Genomic DNA, 23,609 nt, shown 5'->3' on the forward strand with positions numbered 1-23,609 from the left:
CATATTTACTGAATCCTGGGACAGAAGCAGCCTGGTCTCTACAGTTTGATGTCTTGAGGCTAGCTGATACTACTTTTACAGAAAGGTGGAAGTTTTGGCTGAAATTCTGCCTGGAGCTGGGACATGTGTAAGGCCAGGAGCCTCTGCTCTGTACTCACCATCAGGGTGTTTGCAACAAGGTTCCTGGTCTTCCTTCCTGTCTTCCAGACTCTTGTCTCTCTTTCAAGTTTGAGTGATATCACATACCTGGTTCAAAAAATACTGAGGGGAGAGACAAGCAAGTGCATATGCTTATGAACACAATTTTTACAGGACACTATGTGCCTGCATCAGCTGGATGATGATTCCAGTAGAAAATCTGTAAACTTCAAATAGAGAAATCTCAACAAAATAATAAAAAAAACCCTACTTGGAAGTGACCTTTTTGCTATTCCAAGTCTCTCTGGCAAAGCTGGCAGCAGGTCACACTTATATCATTGTTCAGTGCAGCCCTTCCGCCTGGTCCTTGCACCAGGAGGTAACCAAACCCCTTTTCCACTGTTACTAGCACCAACCATGTTTCAGCTTTCCAAGTGCCCCAAAATAGAGGTCAGGCCTGGAAAAAAAAAATCTAGACCTACCTGGTTGGTGTCATTTGAGTTCAAAGACCATTTGAGGGGATGCTTTGAGTTCAAAGACCATTTGAGGGGATGCTGAATGTACTTCAGGGTGTTTTATGCTGTTCCATAACAGAGAAATGTGTAAATCTGGGCATGTGGGGAGAAGATAGGCTAAACATATTATTACAAATTCTGTCACAGCTAGTTTGCTAGCCCATTACTGAATTTGCAGAGTGGGGTGCTCCTGCTGACTTCACTGGAGCACTGACTGAAACAGGTGACCTCTTGTCAACGTTTCAGGGTTCAGTGGAAACCGGTAATTCTCAGTGAGCCTAGGTATTTCAGAGCTAGAAAAAGAAAAGGCTGACAGTATGCTTTACAATGTTGGAGCATGAGAGGAGTGAGACACTGGTCTCATAAAGAGTTTAGAATATAGCAAGTGGCAATATTAAAATATAAATTTTCATAGGTCTCCTTTCAGATCATCCATTGTTGAGCACAGCTCTCATTAAAGCAAAGCACAAAAATCCAAACTCTGGCAAGAGTGATAGCTTTAAAAGTGGATTTTGTGGCTCTTGTTAAATTTCACTGCATTTTTAAACTGTCTATACTGCTGATAACCAGGGCCTACTTTGCCCTGAGGGTGGAGGATGGAAGAAGTCAAGGTGTACTTTTTTTGTAGGCTTCTCTACATTTCAGACATTGGTCATTAAAATTAAAAAGGCTTATTTTCCTGAAGAATTTCAGTCACAAAAGAACTAGAGGAGATTTTTATTCCCCACCCTAATGCTTCTATTCTCTTTTTTGAGATACCAGAGGTTATTTCTAGTGACTGGAAGAACCTAGGACACTGTCAGTTTTGAGATAAATCAAGCTCTGATGCATTACAGCCATGTCCTCTAAGTACTGGGGCACAGACTGAAAGGATCGGCCTTCGGAGAAAAAAAAAACAGTCCTATAATTCTAGGTACTGGGTGCCCAAGTTTGTCTCTGATTTACAGTTCTGTTGAAAAATCATAAACCTCAAAGCATTCAGGAGATATAAAGCCAGATCTCTTAGAACACTAAGGATCAGTGACACAATGAAATACCTTCACATATTCATGTGACTGCCTCCTTATTTGCCATTGTGCCTTTCAGAGCTCTGTCAAGGCGAGGTGCAGGCCATGCCAAAACATCTGGTGCATACTGGGATGAAGACCAAAACATTAGGCATAAACCTCACTCTCCTCTGGCAGAGGCTGGCCAAAGAGAAATTCACAGATTAGTTTCTTTGGTTTTGTTGCATCTTAGGTGGGTTTTGCAGTGTATGCCTTACATCCTGTTGCTAATTCTGATTCCCTTCTCTCTCTTCTAGCTACATTCTGTTTTCTGTCCTGTATTTTTATTACTTATCCTCTGGGTGACAGCTCTCACTAGTGAGGACTGCTGTGTTGTGATGGAATCCTTTAATTGCACTTCCCCCACAAAATCACAGGGAGTTCTTTAATTTCCCTGTTACTATTGACTTACCAATCTATCTGTTCTGCAACATGAACAATTCCTAGTACAATTCCTTCTGATCATAGGCTGTATCACCATCATAGCTGAAAACATGTCAGCCTTAGCCTGAAGGGAAATTTTGGGGAACCAGAACTGACCTCCCCTCCCTTCACTTACACAGCCAAATAGAGCTCTGATAGTTACTCTAAAACACCCAAATATTACATCAGATTTGGAAGTGATGAACCAAAAATATGGAGAGTAACTCTGCTTATGGTTTCTGGGTTTGGCTAAACATCAAAGTGATAGAATAGGGTTGCAGGTGACACAGTTTCCCTTTATTCCAACTATGGCCCAGCCTGCAAACCAGACTTCCCTCTGTACATTGAATAGAGGGGAAATTACACAATTGTTTGGCCACTGACACTTGGTATAAAGTTACCAGAGCAGAATATCAGGTTTTTGAGGGATTGCCATTATGGTGCACTATTGCCAACTGCAGTAGAATGGAGGGACGTGCACAGACTTGAAAGTCTGGCAAATTTTACTGCTAGATTTTATTTTGAAAATTTCTCAGAGTCTCTCCTTATAAACAGAGACATACTGTACAATTTGACATAAAATCTCTCAGTCGGAAAGGCAATCCAAAGACATCCCAAGTACTGTTCTCAGCTGTTCACCTTACTAGATTAGAAGTATTTTCTTGTGGTACTAGGAATCACTTCACTGGCACTACTGTTATTCCTGGGCCCAATTCCTACAGTGACATCTGTGACTTTGCAAAACCAAGGGATGGAACAACTGAGTAATTTCTTCATGCCTCCAACAAGATGAAGAGCTGAGCATAAGCTAGTTCTCCTCATATGCTACATTTGAATGTTCTTTCAATTCCATTGCAGTCTGAAAATAATAATAAAAACCCTCCCTTTATTTCATAAACAATTTGTCTACCCAATTCCATTGGTTTACTTACATCTTTAAAAGCATGCAAGAAAGCTCATTGGCATGTTCCTTTCTTTTTCTTGGATTACACAGGCAAGACAATTCATATTGGACAGTGAAAGCAACATCCATCACAATCAGCTTTAAATTGTCGCTGCTTAGTACTGAATTTGCGTTCCTTCTCTTTATAAACTACTGGAAGGGAAGCAGGAGAATAAATACCAATAGCCAATTTTTCTAACAGAATTCTACAACCTCACAAGTATGTTGCTAGCTATACAGTCCTCTGCAAGCATGGAGTGTCCCATTGCCTGTACAAACACAAAAACTCACAGATACTCTGAACATATTTTTTGCAGAATGACTCACAGTTGCCTCAAAAAGGTAAATGGAATTGGCAAGATTGTGCTGATATTTCTAACCAATGACACTTTTCCAAACAGAACAGTCACCTGTGCTCCTTTGGTATGATACCCAGCAAGTCTGGAGTTGTAATTGTTAGTCATTTCTTAATGATCAAAGAATCACATTTTGTAAGAAAGTAATTTCTTTTCTTATCCTTTAAAAAAAAAAAAAGTGTTTCTCTCACCACCACCAAAGAGCATTGTAATACTTTTAAAAAACAAATTACTTCTGGGAGCAGAACGAGCGTAAGTAATTTCAGCCCAAAGGGTAATTTTGCCGGAAAGTTTTATGTAGCTGAATAGAAGGTTTTAGCGTGAGAGTGTTTTCTCAGTCATAACTATAATGTCATGTTATAATGAATGTTAGAAGTCAATCCTTCATTACCTAGCAAACAACAGAAGCGAAATAAAAACCCAGTAGGTGATCTGATTTAAGACACAGTGACAATATATTTCCATCAGTCCAATTTAGTTTTCTTTTGCTATCAGGTCATTACCTTCTGAATGCAAATCTGGAGAGTGTCTCCACTCCACTCTTTGGGAATATTTGAAAGCGCATTAGAAGACATCTAGCTGTTTCTATCTGTTACAGTAAGAAGCATTAATCAGTAATCTTTCCAGGAAAATATCTGACTATGGAGTACTTAGAGTCTTCTTCTTAAGAGACAAAAGGAGGAAAATGACTGGTTTGTTCTTAGGAATGTGCAGAGAGCTCAAAGGTCTTTTTATAATTCATAACTACACAAGGGAAAGCAGGAAGTGAAGAAAAACAAAGTATTTTATTTATCACTTAGAAAGAGCATTACTTTCCAGAAAACCATTTTAATTTTCTTCATTACCACAAAGAAGCTATGTTCCTCTATTTTTTATTTCCTACAGGCTAGTCTGTGCTCTTTGGTCCATTTCTGTCCCATGAGAAGAAACACTCTCCTTTAGAAGTGATGTGGAGGAGGGAATAAGGTAGCCATTACCTCCTCACTAACATTGACCCATGTCACACATACTGCCAGGGCAATGGCCCAGAAGGCCCCCATTATCATCACAGCTACACTGACCTCTGGGTTCCCACTGGTCTTCTGGGAAGGAAAAATGCCCAGAAACCACAAGACAACTGCCCTGGCAGGTCTGATGACCAAAGACCATCCTTACAAAAGATTGCCTGGATGCTTGCTGATTGCTACTCCCTTAAACACCTCAAGCTCTAAGCTTGGAAGAAATCACCAAATTTTAACACCATTGAGAAAGATTTGTGTTGCTATATAGAGGTTGAAAGTAGAGATAAAACTGTAAAATACTGCTTTTCATTACAAAGGTGATCAGGACAAACATCAGGGGGTCTAATAAATTACAAGACTGAAACCTCAAAGTTACCTTTCTGTTTTTCAAACAGAAGTGCAGTCGTCTTGCTAAAATGTACAAACAACAGTATGCCTTTATGGATTGACTTAATAAAAGAGATGAGCAAATCTGGAAGACAAATAAGAATTTTTACACAATAGTATGTGTAATATTAGCTATGCAATCATATGTGACTGTAGGCACACATCTCTTTAGCCGGAATAGTTAAAATCATTCTCTGATCTGCTGAGTGAGCCTTTTCAGCTACTAAATAGCCCGTTTTTTCAAAAGCGTTTTCCATCTGAGTCACTTTAGAAATTCAGATCAATGTTCTGTAGTAAAGAGTGGCATTTCTTAACCGTTTGACATGCACTTGACAGTAATTCAAAACACGATCCAATACTAAAACCGCGTTCAATGGGTAGCATTGAAATACGACAAAGATACTTAAGGTAAAACCAAATTTGGATTAAATGTTTACAGACTGGCATCTAAAATGACCTTTACTTAGACAAACTGTAGTTTGAAGCTCAGTTCTTAGCAACTTTTAAGTATCATTTACAAGCACAGAAAAGTCAGCTACCTTTCAACAGAGACTGGCCGACATACAGTTAATATCAAAACCTATTCTTCAGTCTATAGTCTCATACATTTTCGGTGGGTTTACAATGCAGCATTTGGGATTTACAATACAGTAAAGTAAGCCTTGAAGGGAAGTGGCACCAACATTTGGTGGGATGTAGGCACTGTCTGTATGCAATCTGTGTGTTCATCAAGTCACCTCAAAATTAGTTACTTGGAAAGGTGTCTCAGGAACCAATAAGTCTGGAAAATATTGAATTCTGAGTCAAAAAAGGCTATTTTTTTTTGCATGAATTCAACCACAGAGTTTTGTATATTGCCAGCTAACAATCTCAATCTTCTGTACCAAAATAACTGCTAGAGAATCACTATATTAATGAAACATTGTCCAAAACCTGTTGTTATGAGAAGTAAAAGCAAATATGAGTAAATGTGGGAAAAATATGGCTGTAAGTAAAACTTTACCCCTCATCCCTTTTGTTGCATATACATTTTTTTTTCTATTCTGCCATTTTCCTGTACCATTTTCTTCAAACAGCTTTTCCTTTGACCCCATTCAGCCTTTCCTTCTGTACAAGTTCAGGTGATGTTTTAGCTAAGACGCAATGGGAAGCGATCTCAGAACATTTAGGTGCAGGAGGTGGGGAAAGCATAAGAGAAGGAGAGGATGAGAGACTTGTATTTGCACCTCTTTTTGCTGCAGGCCCACTACAGACTCTCCACCTGGTCCTTAGGCATCAGGGAGGTTTTGCTGTTTAAAAAAAAAAAAGAGGGCTGAACTCTGATTGTGCTAAGTACCAAGTTTAGTCTAGTGAGGGAGCAAGGAAGGACTTCAAAACTGCTGGTCCATCTGTGAGGAGCAGTTGGGAACAGGAAGAACTAGGAAGTACTTCCTATAGATCATTATGTCCACTCCCAGCAGAGAGTCTCCTAAGAAAAGTCAGAGTGTGCGCTAAACTGGTGCTGTGTTATAGTTTGGCAAGAGATCAAAACAAAGAAAAGAGCAAAATAAAGAAATCTTTGAGAACCAAATCAAAGGAGAACTCTTAGGGGTTTGCAAATTACACTACAAGATTATTTTAATTAGTTGGCGTAATTAATTTTTTACAATGAGGGCTGTAGAATACTGGAACAAGTTGCCCAGAGAGGTGGTGGATGCCCCATCCCTGGAAATATTCAAGGTCAGGTTGGATGAGGCTCTGAGCAACCTGATCTAGTTGGAGATGTCCCTGGTCCTTGCAGGGGGGTTGGACTAGATGACCTTTGAAGGTCCCTTCCAACCCTAACCATTCTACGATTCTATGATTAATGTGGTAATCAGATCTTTAAAAATTTAAACAATATAGAAAATGACTGAACATTTTTCTAAAGCATTTCTGCATGTTCTATGGCATTTTACAAGCTTTAATTCATTAATCCTTGCAACACACCTACAACCCACGTGCTGTTGTATTTTATGTAAGAGAGAAAAGTGGAACTCCAAAATTAAAGCAAAACAGACAGTTTTCAGAGTCACAAAAGCATCCAGCTCACTAGGTGGAATTCAGCATCTGCATGCACAATTGCTGACTTTTTGGGAAGTGCCCTCCCAGTCGTTCCAAGACATCAAAGCTGGAATCAGGGTAAGATCCAAAATCAACAAGAGAGTTTTGCAAAATCTTCACAGAGGACAACTTAAGGACTTGTCCTAACTGCAAGAGGAAAAATGTTCCTTCAAATCAGTGGCACGTCCCACACATACTGCCTCATTGCATGGCTCCTGCTTTGAAAATTGAACCCTAAAAGCCTTGCTCAAGACTAGACTAAGTCTGGAGCTCATCTCTGGCAACTTTAGCTACCCAAGCTAGTGGCCTAAGCTTCCTCCACAGTCCACCTGGAACATAAACACCTCCAAAAGAGCAGTTCATTCCATCTTGGGATGCGAGTTGAAGACACATTTTTTCCATGGTCCAGAATGCCAGAGCATTTTAGACTGTGCATCTACCTCTCAGGTGGCTGAAGGCAAGGAGATGGGTCTGACCCTTAGACAAACTTACTGTCATTTCTCACTGTGATTTTCCGAGTTCTCTAAAATCTCTTCATCCCTCTCTCTCTGCCCTCTAACCTTTAAGTCTAACATAAATCTTCCTGCAATTTCTTGCTATTTTTCACCACTCCTTCCACTATTCATCATTTACAGCAGGAGAGGAGTTTTGTTTTAGAAGATAATGCTACATCTGAAGCAGATTTTTATTTTAAATTCTGTGCGGTTGTCACAGTGCAAACACACTTTAGTACAGTTCAGAGCACAGCTCACTGTTAAGCAGCTCTCATTAAGACATGAAACAAGCTATGGGCTGATGGGACTTATGAAGTGATAAAATGAGATCAGTTCTGTGTAATGTGCTATTAAGGAAAAACAACACCTGTTATTAAACCTTATCTTAAATATTACATTTTAGCTAAATGATGAAAATTCACTTAAGCAAGTCATCTACCAGTAGCCAGTGCTATCACTTGAACAAAAAAAAGTCTTAGCTCACACTACTCTGTTCTTGGTCAGACAGAGAAAATGCTCTCTCAAGGCTCAACTTCATAAATTATAGAATTAGTCTCATGCAAATGCCTAAGAAATATCTCCATGTATATTCCAGGGATTTGTTTTCATGCTTTTAGTGCCTTCCCGCCTATGCAACTTACAGAGCCAGAAGAAACACGGAGCTGAAAGATGACAGGAAAAGATCTTTAATCTTTTCCCTGTAGAAACAGTGAAATAAAGAAACTTGAAGGAACAGTATGAACAGATCCAAGTGTTCTCATTTATTAGAAAGCAAAGAGGGAGAAAACTCTTTGTGAAGCCTGGAAGTCATGAGGATTGGCTCTGCTGACCCATGGAGGAATCATCTGGCAAGCGGAGCCACTTTGCAGACTTTCTCTCAGGCCAACCCCAGCCTCCAGGGAAGCAGAGCCAGCCCTCGCTGCACCCTGACACCCCTCCACAGCTTATCCCTGACCCCCCGCATCTGAGGCAAAAGGAGCCAAGGGGGCAACCACAGACATGGAGCCAAACCGATGCCAGCACACAAATTCAGCCCCCTGCACAGGCCAAACACACATCCTCTGCTTCGATACAGGAGCTCAGCCTAAAGGCAAGATAATGTCATCACTGCCTTAAAAAATTGTTGGTTTCTCAGTACTTCTGAGTGTAAGAAAAGCCATTTATAATTGCTTTTAAGAAGAGCCATATATAAGGTCCTGCCATTCCAGCCAGCCCTCTTCCTCTGCACTTTTTTAGTTGTGAGCTCTCTGGAGGCTGTAGTCAGGCTGCGACAAGGAAAGATTTTGTCGGAGCTGTGCTCCACTATCACACAGCATGTAGCTCCTGCTTTATAATCCTGCTCCCGCAATGCTCACTTAACTTCTCTGCTTCAAGAGAACAATTAATTGTAGGTTTGTGACAACACACCAGATGCTGGTGGGGGTAACTGGGTGGGCTACCTCGGTGCTGGTACTCCTGACATCTTGGCATTTCTTTCCCAAACAACGCAGCCAGCATTCAAAGCACAGCCACTTCTGGCAACTAATGACCATCTCTGTACTACACCATTACTTTCCTTTATACAGTACTTTTACACATTCAATTACTGACTAGCAGGGGCAATAGAACCAAACCATAGTCCAGCCCAAACCAGATGTCATCACCAAGATCTGTGCTTTCAGGAAAGCATTACTCACTCAACTGCTTTATGCCCTGGCCGACTCAGGACCAAAGAGAGACTCTTGGGTTAGTTCAGGTCGTAAAAGATATCAAAGTGACTACAGAAGGAGTTTGGGAACAAATGATATAAAGAACAGTAACACATTGCCAAGACCAGATGGTAATCACTCAAGAGTTTTGAAGCAATTCAAGGATGAAATAGCTGAATTGCTGAGAGACTTGTGTAACCTTTCATTTAAAACAGTCTGGCTACTCAGGACTGGAGGATGACATACGTGATATGCAAGTCCCAGTGGAGAATTACAGGAGCATCAGACTGATGCCCATATTGGACAAACTAAGAGAAAGTATAAAAACTTAGCAGGCAACTGCATGAACATTGTACCATAAATAATCTGTACCAATAGAGTTGGTGAAGTTTTATATAAAAGACCATAATCCTGCTTTTTTTTTTTTTTTTGTAAAGGTGTTAACCAGCTTGTGGGGCAGGGTTATGTGGACAATATAGTCTATTTGTAATTCCAGAAGGCTTTGACAAAGGCAGCTCTCAGAGGGAAGGTCTTGCATCATTATAAGATAGGAAACAGAACAAACCATCAATTCTTTCAATGGAGGGAGGAATCAAGAGGATTTTTTCAGGAGTCTGTGCTGGGACCTCTATTGTTCAACATATTCATAAGAAAAACTTGGAAATGGTGGAATAGTGTAATGAGAAAGCTTGCTGGTGACACCACATTTATCAGTCTGGCAAGAGTGCAGGCTGACTATGAAGTGTCAGAGAAAGAGAATAGAATGTGTAATAAAATGACACATGATGTTTGGTAGAGCTAAATGCAAAGTGGTGGGCATGGGAAAAAAGTAATCCTAACTTCATACACAAAATGATGGGCTTTAAACTGATGTTCACTACTCAGGAGGTCCTGGGTCTCTTGGAGCTGGGTCCATTGATACAACAGTTCAATACTCAGCAGCAGTCACCAGAGTAGCTCAAATGTTCAACATTATGAGAAAATGAATACAGAACAAAATGGAACATTATTCTGAGACTGTATAAATACATGGTTTGTCCATCATTTCAATTCAATGCACATTTCTGGTCCCCTCATCTCAGAAAATAATTCAGACTTCGAGAAGGTCGAGAGAAAGCCAACAAGGATCATCAAGGGCATGAGAGGCCTGTCACGTTAAGAATAAATGAACAGGCTAAGCACTGCAGTCAGGAAAAGATAACTGGCGGTGATGTGGTATATATTTACCAAATGTGTGCTGTGGATGGATAGGGATTGATTGTTCAGTGTCTTTTAGTACAAGAACTGGAGAGCATCAAATAAAGATAACATGAGCCAGGTCCACTAGAAACAAAATATTTTGAATATTGACACAGTAGACTGTGGAACTTATTGCTAAATTACATCAGGGTGCTAAAAACTGACATGGCTTCAGAGTGATACTACATAAGTGCATGGAAAAGAAATGCAATGAGAACTGCTGCGTATATTGAAAAAACATACCCAAGCCAGGAAATCCCTGAACTGGAAAGAGCTGAGGCCTGAGAGAGATTTAGCAGGAAGTGTCACAGGTGCTTGACATTTCTTATTCTGCCGTAGATGTTTGTTCATAGATACTTTTGGTAGCAGGGTACTTGGTTTACATGAATAGCTGTTCTGACACAGCACAGTCGTTCAACTGGTCTTAATATATTTATATCCCCTTCTGACTTATGCAATGAGTGGATGGATTCTAGGCTTTCAGTGAATGAAGTCCCTTTGAAATGCACTGTCCCAAATTGGCACTTGCTGTTCATTTTGGCTCTCCAGGGAATAAGTCATCCATCACATCAATAGCTATCCTCTAATCTAAGTACAGTTGAGAAAGATTTTAAACTTTTTTGAATGTGAGCCTTCAGTACTGGAGGATCAGGCTTTCTCGTGGAAATCAATTGTATTTCTCTGAATGTGTCAAACTATAGATGTTTTATTTGCTTCTGCTCAATAAAATTCATTTCTGGTAGCCACAGTAGAAATCTGGGCACCTCAAATACAGAACTACAGTAAATAGGTCAGGTAGAGAGGAATTTTTTTTATATATTCCAGAGTGATTCAGCTCTCCGTGAATGTCTTCAGAATAGATAAACAGAGTCTTTTCAACTTTTCATCATTACTTTGGAAAGGAAAAGGAGTGGGAACAAGGAGGAAAAGACAGAGCCTGCCAGGCTAGGGCAGCAGGAGAAACATAGAGAACAGAGATATGCAGCACAGTAGGTAGCAGAAAACAGAGATCAGAGATAACATAGAAAAGGACTGTAAAAGCCTAATCCATTTTCAAGGGCTTTCAATCAAGATTCTCACCTTGATACTGACCCAGATTCCAATACCCTTACTCATGTTTAATAGCATCTGTTCTGTCAGATGCTATTTGGAAGACATCTCCCAGAAATCACTGAAGCCACCTCAGCTGAGATGCCATTAGCATGAGTTGGAGATATGGCTTTCACCAAATTAACACAGGCCAGAAACAATCTCTGTGTTGAAGTCAGTCTCTAAGAGAACTGAAAACTATTTATAGGCACTCACTCTTCTGACTGGCATTTTCAGGTAAACATCTTGTTTAAATCTCATGTCTCGTTTCTTCAAAGAGCTTACAGTCTTCCAGATTCAGAATAAGGAAGATATTTAATTTTTTAGGGATAATTTAAATTAAGGGCAATGGAGTGTGTGCATAAGAATGATAGGTCAGAGAAAATGAATCTGACGAAACTTACAGGACTTTAATGATTTGAATGACAAGTCAAATTTTCTGAAGGAATCCCACTCCCATTCTACAGCCAGCTCCACTTTGTATATCTCTAGCATACCGCTAGTTCTATTCTGAAGCTTCTGAGCACAGATCTCTCAACTACTGAACTTTAATCCTTTTCTCCTATGGACATTTGGAAATGTTTTCTTAGGAAAACGTTCTAATAACATTATGGCAAATTCCATGGTGATGGAACTGGGATTCCTGGAAAATGCAAAGCATTTCCAAGATCTCTGATACATGTGCAGCAGTACATTAAAATAAAGTATCTAAAATTGTTCCTATTTTCAGTTTTCTGCCCTACTCCTCCCATGGAAGTTGCCAACTTTATAGTAGCAGCCTTGACCATGAAACAGCTCCTGAGTCACTACAGTTTTCAGCCCCGCTAAAATAACACTGGAGGAATTTTACCTACTATCTCACTTCCTTTTCCAGTCATTCATATTTTCTTCAATTATTGTCTTGCTTTGCACTGAAAGATTTCTCTGTTAAGCACTTCTAGCGAGTTTACATCTGTTATTCGCTGCAAGAAATCAGACTTCTAAATAAAATAATATCTATCTGCCAGATTACACTGTCCTGAAGTCTGCCAGTGGAATCCTCATACATGGAAATGTTGCATCGTGACTGAGAGTTGGTCATAAAATGCCCAAGGAAACAATACTTCTCACTGACCACTGAGTTTATCCTTACCTCATTGTAAGATGCTTCTGTAACACTACTGCTGTTTGCCTTTAACGTTTGCTCTTCTAAGTCCTCAGATGGCATTAATCCTTGATGAGACCTAAACAGAATGTGAGACAAAGCACAGGTTGTCCCTGAAATAGGTTATCTTGGGACCTGATAAGGCCCTGAAGTCAATAGAGTTGCACTGACTTACGTGCCTGAAAGTCCTGGTCTACTACATCAAACGTATATCAGGACATACAACTGTCTAGAGTTACAGCTGTAATTGCATACCATAACCATGCCTTGAAGCAACTTCATGTAGACACACGTTCTTGGATGTCCTCTATGAATCTGGGACACTCAAGTATCCAAGAAAGGAAGAAAGGAGCTTAATAGCAACTTCATAAACTATATTACCTCTGTGAATCCCAAGTGAATCTGATGCAGTTCTTCCTATTAACCTCTAACTGTCTGTGTCTGTTATCCTTTACACAACAGTCACTTCAGTACATTAATCACTGGCATTTCTATTTTATATTAGCAGGTCAGTGAAAAGGGACAAAAAGTGCTTAGTGTATCCTATTTGCAGAGTCATCTAAAGTACCTTTTGCTTTAGCACTGAATGTAACTGAGGATGCAGTGAACAACTGTGGCATCCAGACTCTGCTTGGGCTTAGAGTGCATCTGTGCAAGAACAATATTAATTTTAAATGACAAAGGCAACCATGAAAAGAAAAACCTGCCTATATGCTGTTTAATATGGATATATCACACATGGAAATCCCTGCCCCAGGCGTATTTGAGCTATTAGAGCAAATAATGTGTTTCTGATTAACAGCTCGTTTCCCTCTCTTAATTACAACTATGTACTTTTTGGAAAAATATAACTTCAGAGACCATTTTAGGGAAGACTGAGAAAGTCAACACTGGCTATCTATCCACATAGTGTTTCTTCTATCTCCCTGTTTTCAGAGATGTGGATATTTGAGGTGTTGCTTGCAAAAACAATGCTGCAGCAATACAGCAGACTTGATTGGATAAATCTCTGAAAGCACATAACACTTGTGCTACCTGTGGAGGCCAGCACTTCTAGGAAAGGAAATATGCTGCACCAGCTTCTGACAAGGAAGAAGGGCTGAGCCTCTTAGATAATCTGTCATTATTTTCTCCTTAGACGAAAGGCAGCTAGCCTGGATGGAAGGACAGACAGAAAGCTGAGTCAGTGAATCCATCAAATAGTCTTTAAAACGTGCCCAGAGATCACTGACTCCTTCCTGCTTTTTAACCAGGTGCTTTGCTCTCAGACTGTGCTGGGATGAGAAAGCATGAGCTCTGCCCTCCGTTCATATCCTCAGTAAGAGCTTCTGAAGGTGGCATGCATGAGCCCTCCTTAGGGGAGGCAGGGGGAAGGTTTCAATCACCAGCATGCAACTGCAACAGAGGGTCTGATCCTGTCACATCTCAGCATGAGAGTCCCTCCCTTGCTTCAGACAGTGAAGTACTGCAGGAAATCTGGAAGGAAAAATAAAAAAAACTTTGATGTTCAAACAGAATTAATGCTAACACCTTTGCTAAAATACAGTTTGCAGAAAATGTGAGTTACGATATTTTAGAGAGAGGGAGGAAAGATCTCAAGGATTTCCTTTAGAGGAATATCCGTACTTACATGTACACATATGTGTGTGTGTTCACTCTACAGCCCGTCTCTAGTGCTGACCTACGCACAAAGCCTGTGGTATCCATATCACCATATCATTGCTTGAACTTACCGTGTCATACATGTTGTTACAAGTGAAAGTGAGATGACCGAAGGGGAATTATACAGTCAAACATAAAGTCTATCTCAGGCCAAGCACACACAGGATGTCTTTTCTCTCAAGTTTTGGTTTGGATAGTCTTGTGAATAATAACAGGGGAACTGAAAGGTCAAAGGCAAGAGGAAGAAAGAATGGTAGCTGCTGTCTGCCTGCTGTGTTTTCTTTATAGTTGTACTTAAAATTGAAATCTCTCCAAGATGGACTGTTACTGTGGTCTGTGCAGGGTTTAAATAGAGAACTACATAGACGATATGTAAGCTCTACATACACAAAGGAGTTTCTTTCCCTGGGACCTGCAAAGGCTGTCATTGCCAACAGGAAGGAGGCGGTGAATCCTTGTCAGCACAGCCCTTTAAGTGCAAGGCAAGCAGCGCTGCACCCCACTTGTAATGCCTACAGCTAAGCCACTAAGATGAGGAGCTGGGTCACCAGGACGAGCCAAATGATGGAATGAGGAACAGCACAAAGGGAAGGGCAGACCTGGAGCTACACACCGGTGGCACAAGAGCATCAGCAGGTTATCAGCCTCATAGAAGCTGCAGAGAAATCCATCCAGGTGACCTCTGTCACCTCTGTTTGCAAGGACTGTGACAAAGAGAATCAAGAGCATTACAGGCTTCATAAACCTGAACAAACTGAGCTGAAGGCTATGGCCAAGAATAGCTTCTTGGTGGTCATTTAGCTTCTTCATCATGTATTATTGATAGTCTCTCTATTTTTCATGATCTAGGTTAGTTCACTTTTCGCTTCTTCCATATGATCTTACTGCACGCGGAGATTTAGTGCTTCCAAGGTTTCTGGGCAGTTGCCTGTGGCAGCACATGCAAGGAGAATGCTTCTGCCTGTACAACAGGAATAGTTCACACTGAAGAAATATTTCATAACACATTTCTTGCTATGTGCATTTCTTAATGCCTAACATAGATGTTCTACCATCCTATCCAAATAGCTGTTTCTCCAGCCATCCTCTAGCTTATCTTCATGGCTTCATTTCAGGCCATACATAAGTTTGTATATATGCAGCATAACTGTTTGTGTTTATGAGTATTTTGGGTGCTCTTTGAATTTTTTGAAATGGTTTTCACAACCTTCCTTTTTAACATCTCAGGGTAAAAGCCAATAAAATGCATAGGAAGAATAAATGCAATAATAAGCATATACTTTTTTCACCTTTTGTCTGAGTCTATTCCTCCTCCCTTGTAATAGGAAAAACATTTTAAACTAAAATGGTACATAACCTTTTTTATATTAATTACTTGTTGTGTGCTTGCAAGAAACCCATCATGCTTTAAAATACCTCTGCAAACAACTCCCATTCTCTTCCTTACAGGAGGACAACACTGGTGCCAGCACTAAAGTGCTGGTCTGCAGTCAAAGTGGATGCGTGTTCAGACCAGTCCAAGGATGTAAAATTGTGTTTTGGCTCAAGTGCCACAAAGCGGCTCCAACAGAGCTGCAGATCTACATTTTCCCTGGAAGCTTTGGCATCCTCTTGCAGTGTTTCTTTAAGCCTACCCTCATGTTTCTCAGAACCAGGAGCATGTATGAGAGTATAGATGTCATTTCTTATAGTTTCACTACAAGGAAGGCATTGAGGTGCTGGAGCATGCCCGAAGGAGGGCAACAAAGCTAGTGAAGAGTCTAGAGCACAAGTCTTACAAGGAGTGGCTGAGGGAACTGGGGTTGTTTTGCATGGAGAAAAGGAGGCTGAGGGGAAACCTTATTGGTCTCTACAACTACCTGAAAGGAGGTTGCAGTGAGATGGATGTTGGTGTCTTCTCCCAAGTGACAAGTCATAGGACAAGAGAAAACAGCCTCAAATTGCACCAGGGCAGGTTTAGATTGGATATTAGGAAAAATTTATTCACCAAAAGTGTTGTCAAGCATTGGGACAAGCTGCCCAGGGAAGTGGTTGAGTCACCATCCCTGGAGGTATTTAAAAGAGCTGTAGATGCAGTGCTTAGGGACATGGTTTAGTGGTGGACTTGGCTGTGCTAGGTTAACAGTTGGACTTGATGATCTTAAAGGTCTTTTCCAACCCAAACTATTATATGATTCTATGATGCGTTCAGCAAAGTCTTGCCACAGACCAGCCCAAGGCGATCACTCTCTAAGATCAAAAAAGAAGAGAAAGTTGACTTATAAAGTCAATCCTTCAGAATATTCACCTAATTCTGCTTCCATGGCTCTGACCTCTCCAGAACTGAAGAACTGACTTCAGCTCTGTTGCCCTGAAGTGAAGCTCTTTGAAGTCAAGACAAAGATTTCTATCAATTTCTCCAGAATTAAGAACTTCCTTCCTCAGTTTTCTGCAATACTTTGGCTGAATGGCAGCAGGGTGACAAGCAGAACACTTTTTAAGTCCCAGAGATCTTAAATGTCACAGATGTTTTGAATGCACTGTCTGGTGTAACAGAATTGAAGGTGAGATGTGCAGTGTTCCACAGCTAACCATTGTGCCAGGATCATGAAAGGGTGTGTTAGAAGCATCTGTGATTCTATGTCCCCAGGTAATTTTGTGTTTTCCATTGTAGTTTGTTCCCAGAGATGTAGATTCAAAATTGCTATATACTCCATGACCCATAGCCATCTCGCTACTAATTTGTGCATCCTCCTTACCTGTTAGCAGCATCCTTCAGCAATCTCTGGGCCTGCATGCAAACTACAATTTTTCTTTGGGGCAGGAGCTCTCTTCTATCTTACAAAGCACCTCTTTCATGAAGTAAACAAAACAAAACAAAACAAAAAAAAAGATTGGTATTGGTCTAGATCCAGGTCACATCTATGCAGAAGCCTAAAAGTCTGAACACAAATGAAGCCTTGCTTTATTGTAGGAAAGAATTCAAAGTTGTCATTTCAGCAAAATGAGGTCTGAGAGTCTGTCCTAAAAATGAAGAAATAAATGCAATTGTTGTACTGCATACTCTAGAAGGACACTTTTTATGCCAGCTGCACTGTAGACATACATAGATAGTTCCTGTAATTCCATTTTTATATTTAAAGAGGCAGTTAGACATGCAGATTCAATACTCATAGTAGAATCAATTTTCATAGTATATCAGATCGCTTTGGCTCACAGACTTCACTGTAAGTGTTTGCAGGCATGGTTAAGGAAAAAAACATTTTAGTCATAAAGAGTGAGAAGTTAACTCTGCAAAATTACATTTAAAGCAGCTGACAGCTTTAGCTATTGCAACAATACAATCAAAGCATCATTCTGTCTTTTATTGTGAATCCTAAGTCACCGAAGCCTGTGAAGTGGGAGCAGATGTGAACCTAAGTAATTGATCCTAGATTTAAAGAGGTAGAAATAGACCTGGACAGGTCTGACTTCAATGGAAGCCAATGCTCAGGAATAAATCAGATCAGCAAATTCTAACACATCTGGCAGCTTCCTTACACAGGTCTCTGCTGTGTTCATTTGGCTGTGTTGATTTTTTGTCTCTCTCATTTCTTTTCTCACTAGGATTTTCAGAGCCTTCAGATTTCCACTTTCTGCATATCACTTTTTTTTTTTCAAAGAATTCCTGCTCTTTTTCATGTTCCATTTTAAATTAAGTCCCACCTACAGCACATTTTTATATTTCTGAGCTGTCACTTCTACCTATGATTCATTTTTGCATGTTTTGTCATTCCTAATTTTGCAGTTTCTAGAAGTGGCTGAGGAAGATGGCAGGTGATAGAAAGATCTACAGGAGGGAAGGAAGAAAACATCTTGTGTTTCTTAGTGAGCTAAAATGCAGGCTGTGACATTTTCAGCAGTCCATATGGAGGTGATCAAACTGCTTCCAAAGGACAGCAAATGCTTCCCCACAGAGACTGTAATATGCATATATAAGATATTTCAATCACTTATCTTCTGTCGCCTGGCATTTCTCCTTAGGTTGTGCTTCCTATGACTTGGGGATTTTTTAATCCTTCAGGGCAGAGCAGAGACTTTGAATCACTGAGCTGAGGGAGGTGACATATCCCCCATGCTGAAATGGCCAGTTACAGTGAAACGCTGAAGAATATTTTTTGTTACTGTTGCAAAGCTTTAAAGAAAGATCAGTTCACAGAAACTGTGACTATCCATGAACTTCTGGATTAACATCTCCTTAGCTAGAACAAGTGACAAAGTAATTACCAAAAATAATTTCTGAGTTGAATTCAGATAAGAAAACTCCAAGATCCAGAGAATTGGAATATGAATACATGATACTTCAGGCACTGTGAATCATCTGTAAATCTTCCAATAACTCTACCTTGTTGAGATAACTCTGAGGAGATGTTGTATGCATTTGGGTCCATCTTCTTTCCTTCTTTTTTTTTTTAAACTGAGCAGTCTTCAATCAAGGTCTCATCTGCTTGCATTGCTATACAGAAATGTAACCTATTTCCTTTCTTTCATCTGCAGATTAAGAAGGCACTGCAAGGATGCAATCAAGCCAGATATTAGTTCAAATTCATGAGTCTCAACTCATTAGCTAATCTCACAGTAATCTCATTTTGCTTTTTAGATGCATGCTCTAATCACAATTGCTTAAATTTCACATTACTTTCTTCACTGTCAGTTACTATATGCCTCCTCTGTCTGACACATGTTGGAACTGTTTCAATATGGAGTGTAGGCAGGGCTGTCATTAGCAATTTGACATATATACACATGCTACTTCTACTGCATCCTGGTCTGTACTATCCCAGCATAATTAATCAAACTTGACATGTCTCTGCAGTAAGGAACACATAGGGACTGCTAACATCTAGAAGGCACAAGTCAACATCAGCTTCTTTTCAGAACTATTCCCACTGAAGTTATTTGAAACAATTTGTTGTCAACATTTCTGAAAGTCAATCTGCTCATACACTTCCTTCTTAACATAAAGCCTTAGAAGCAGAAGCAGCTAGGAGATATGAACCCAGTGAACACCATGACATACATCTCTGCACATAGGTTCCCACTTAGCCCACACCTCCAGAAAAGCAGCCTTATCTTCAGTGTTGTGACAGATCGGGCAGTTCCACCTGTGCAAACAAAATGCTGCCTGGAGGTCCTTGAGAGAGATCTACCTCCAAGGCTAGAAAAAGAAGTGGAAGATCAAAGTCATGCTGCTCCTATACTACAGAGACCTGCTCAGAGGTGGGGTTTATGAGCCCAAGAGCTGTGACTATATTGTTTCCAACACCTAGCCTGGATTTTCTGCACAGTGCTTTTCTGGGTGAGTGTGGTATTTCCAGGGTCTTGCATGCACTTACACATATATTTGTGTTTGTTTGCTTTGTCAGACACTTTCTCTGGAAAGCAGTTCTTCACAGACAGATGTAGAAGCAGGAAATAACAGCTAAGCTGGTAATGTTGCCAAGCTTTTCCTGAGTTAGAAACCATACTCCCAGCCACGGTCAAGTGCTAGTGTTTTGTATCCATAAAAGGCTGCTGCTCAGTGCTGGTATGAATAAAGCAAAAATAAAGAAATGTCTCAGTTATGAAATGTTTGAAAATTGAGTCTTTGAAAACTAATCTGAGTGCTGGTTTTGAGCTGAATTATTCAACCTGAGACCTGTTACAAAACCAAAGCAGGTGAACTATTTTTTTTTTTTTTCTGCATGTTGGCACACTGTAACAGAACAAACTTTTTATTTCCCCAGTATTACACAAAAGGATGCCAAACCCATTAAGGTAAAGGCCTACCTCCTACAATGGCAGATCATTGTCAAACACATTTGTGTCCCAAGGACTGAAATAAATCAAGGTGAATAAGCTTTAAAAAAAAAATGTGCAAGAGAAGAATTTTAGAAAAAGTTCAGATCATTTCTAGAGAAGTAACACAGATTAAAGGATCTATAGAGAGCTTTCTCTATAGAAATAAGGACCTTGAAACTCTCCAAAAGTTGAGTCAAAGTCCTTTTCTGCTTGCATGCAAAATCTGCCTCCATACAATAGTCAAGGATGCTGGTTTTAGCTGTAAGGTTAAAGGCAAAAGACTTTTTTTATTTTACCATGTCATAGTTTAGCTCCACACAGGACCAAGCTACACAGTCTCTCTCTCACTCCCCTCACCGTCCAGTGGGATAGAGAGGAGAATTGGTAAAGAAAAGGCAGCAAAACTCATGGGTTGAGATGAAACAAAAAATAAACTTAAGAGAACAGAGATGGCAAACAAATATAGTACAATAGCTCACAGCAAATCCCAATAGCCAGTTTCCTCCCAAGCAGCAGAATGCTCCCCTCAGCACTCTCCTCCTCACTGATATACTGAGCATGATGTCACATGGGATGGAACAGTCCTTTGGACAATTTGGGTAAACTTATCCCAGCTGTTGACTAATTAGTAAACTATCTCCACTGTGTCTCCCAGCCATAGGGGCCACCAACTCCAGTTCCCTTCCCAGCTCAGGTGAATGTTAACTCTATCCTAGCCAGAACCAGGACATACTGAATGCCACAGTGCCTACTTGCTACATTAAAGGTTGCTTCATTTTCAAGCTATGGCAACTTCATTACGGGATCTTTTAACTATAATGTTGAGGTTCTTTTTTTTTTTTTTTTTTTCCTGGAAATGCCCCTCAGCATGTAAAACTAGATCAATTATGGCCACTTCTGTCCTTGTGATTGGTTTTCATGCCTGGGCTTTCGTATGGTGTTTAATGCCTTGGCCAAGAATAATCAAACCTATCTAACCCATCAAACTTAATGCTTACACCAAAAAGTCCAATAATGTAACACACAGAATGAACACGAGCTGTGGTTTTGGGACTAAATATGCATTGGCTTGGTTCAGAAACTCATCCTTTATCAGCAGAATTCTCGTGAGATTAATGACACAGTTCTCATGGAGAACTAGTGCAACAGAGGGACAACGCAGAGCAGAACATGCGCTCCTTTGTTTCCTCTGATTATATACTTCATCAGTTCCTTTTGTTGCAGAATGCCAGTTACTGGAGATAATTCTCCTTTCCAAGATAATATGCACATTACTTTCCAGGAAAACCTCATTCAGTGCTGTTGAGGGACCACATAAATGATTTCTGGGAAAAAATTCGGGTTCGTCTCCTTTTGCAGAGACTGTATCAACAGACATGCACATGACTCAGAAACACTGGTTGAAAAGAGACAAAGCAAAATCCAACCCCATTTTTCCAAGGTTTTTGATGTGAAGGATCCTGACAACAGAATACTAGAGTCTCAAATACCTTTCTGCCTTTTCTGTCTCAGTGAAATGCTAACTTAAAGCATGAAGCACCTGCCAGAGATCTCTGGAGAGTTACCTAAGTAAAGATGAGATTTGAAACATGGTTTCTCTAGCAGTCAGTCTATCCTTGTCAGTAATACAGCCATTTCTCTTTATTTCCACTTTTTAATGCATCTGCTAGCCTCACAGGTGCCTTTGCATTTCCATTTCTTTTTTCCCATTTGCCCTGCACTGGCAGCTCTTTAAATAACCACGGCTGTTATTTGGTGACTTTTAGCAGAGAGAGCTGAGCATAATTGACAATATATTTCCCAGTAAATTCATTAGGCAAGAGGAATACATTTTTTCTATTACATCAGCCCTTACACACAGGGCCATCATTTCATTTTCTATTTTAAATTTAAATCTACTTCAAAAGTTTCCATATCATATTGCATTAGACCCTGTCGTTCTGTGCACTTACAAATGGCAGGAGGAAATTGTGAGGAGCAGGCTAATGGCCTAATTTATAGATACGGCAGGGCAGCTGGAAATCGGGTTTCTGCCATGACCATCATCTAGGAGTATTTTCTATTATTAGATCAAGTCCTGAGGGAACTTTCTGGAACTGCAGCTACAGAACGCTTTTTCCAGCCACTACAGTGGCAAAGGCCGCTGGCTCCTCCAAAACCCACTTCCTGCGATGCTGTTTTTATCCCTTTGTGAAGTTCTCTTCTAGCACTTGGAGATACTCTTGGTTTCTTCTCAGTGTCCTCTCAGCAAGTCCTCAATCTTCTTGCTTGCTCAGTGGGGACATTATGGGTAGATGACGAACATATCTGCCCCCACCTTCAAGACCTTGGGACAGTGAAACAGCAAACTGCAATTATGTGCCAGCAATAACGGCTTCGTCTTAAAATAACCCCGTGCTCAAGAGTGAGAAATAATCTAATTTTCTCCATACTTCATCAGATACTGGAGACATTAAGCCAGTAAGGGAAGGCATTAGGGAAGGCAGAACTAAGCGCTCTTGCCTGTCCTAGGAGGCTAAAATTGGTTGCTCTGACTCATCTCATCTGCTCGCTCTGCTTTGTTAAACAGCGTTACCTCCACTTGCACTCACATTAACTAGAGACAAGAGGTCTCCTGGCATCACTCTACGCTGGCCCACCACTGCTAGACTGTTGGGATGGGTGCCTATGATGCGTCAATACGACACAGAGTTTCACATTTCTCCGAGCAGTGATTCCAGTCTCAGGGACTCGGATGCGCTCTTCACTGCCTTGCTCCTTGGACAATGCTTCTTGCAGCCCTGACGTTTCCAATGCCAGCCCTTCAACAGGCTCAGACAGTTCTGTGCTGGCCTACCGTAGCTGCTAGCTGGTTTCTGACCCTGGAGCTGGGTGTTTCTTCAGGCATCTCAGAACTTTGCCTTTAAGATTCACCAGATTTGTGGGTAAGATACGTCTTGTGTTAGTCATTTAGCTTAAAAATCACCTTCAGATCAAAGCAGGTTAAAGTGAAAGGCATGAAGAAGCATTTATTTCCTATCTACCAAATAAACAACCCAGTTTCAAATGCTTATTAAAGAAAAAGGAGAAGAAATGAAAGAAAAGTCTGTACAAGTCTCTGCTATTCAGATCACATCTGAAAGGTTGGCTTTTGCACTCCTGACTCATTTCTAATCATCTTCCTGTTGAAGCATGCTAACCTTAATAGTTTTTTCAGCCTGTCTCCCTTTTGAGGTTCACTAGCTCCATCAATATTCCACCTTCCTTCTGGGTGCCCATTAAATTTATTCTGTCTTACTCAAGAGATAACAAGAAGAGAAGTGAAACTAAGGAAGGCAAAGGAAATGTTATTTTAAAATACCAGTCACTATTTGCTGTACTTGATTGGCCTATTAGCAACTTAACTGAATGAGAAGTAACACTCCTCTCTGTCCCACAATCTCATGTAACTTCATGTATATGTTTTAGTGTGACACATCTTCATTCACTGAACCCTGTCACAGTTTGGAAATCAATAAACACAGTTGCTACAAGCATCAACATGCGTGTAGCTGTTGCTCAGGCCAGGTACTGAAGTAGTCAACCATTTTGAGGAAATAGTAAATGTGGGCTGACTGAATCCCA

This window comes from Chlamydotis macqueenii, chromosome 2, assembly GCF_036417535.1.
Source record: "Chlamydotis macqueenii isolate bChlMac1 chromosome 2, bChlMac1.mat, whole genome shotgun sequence".
Lineage (NCBI taxonomy): Eukaryota > Metazoa > Chordata > Aves > Otidiformes > Otididae > Chlamydotis > Chlamydotis macqueenii.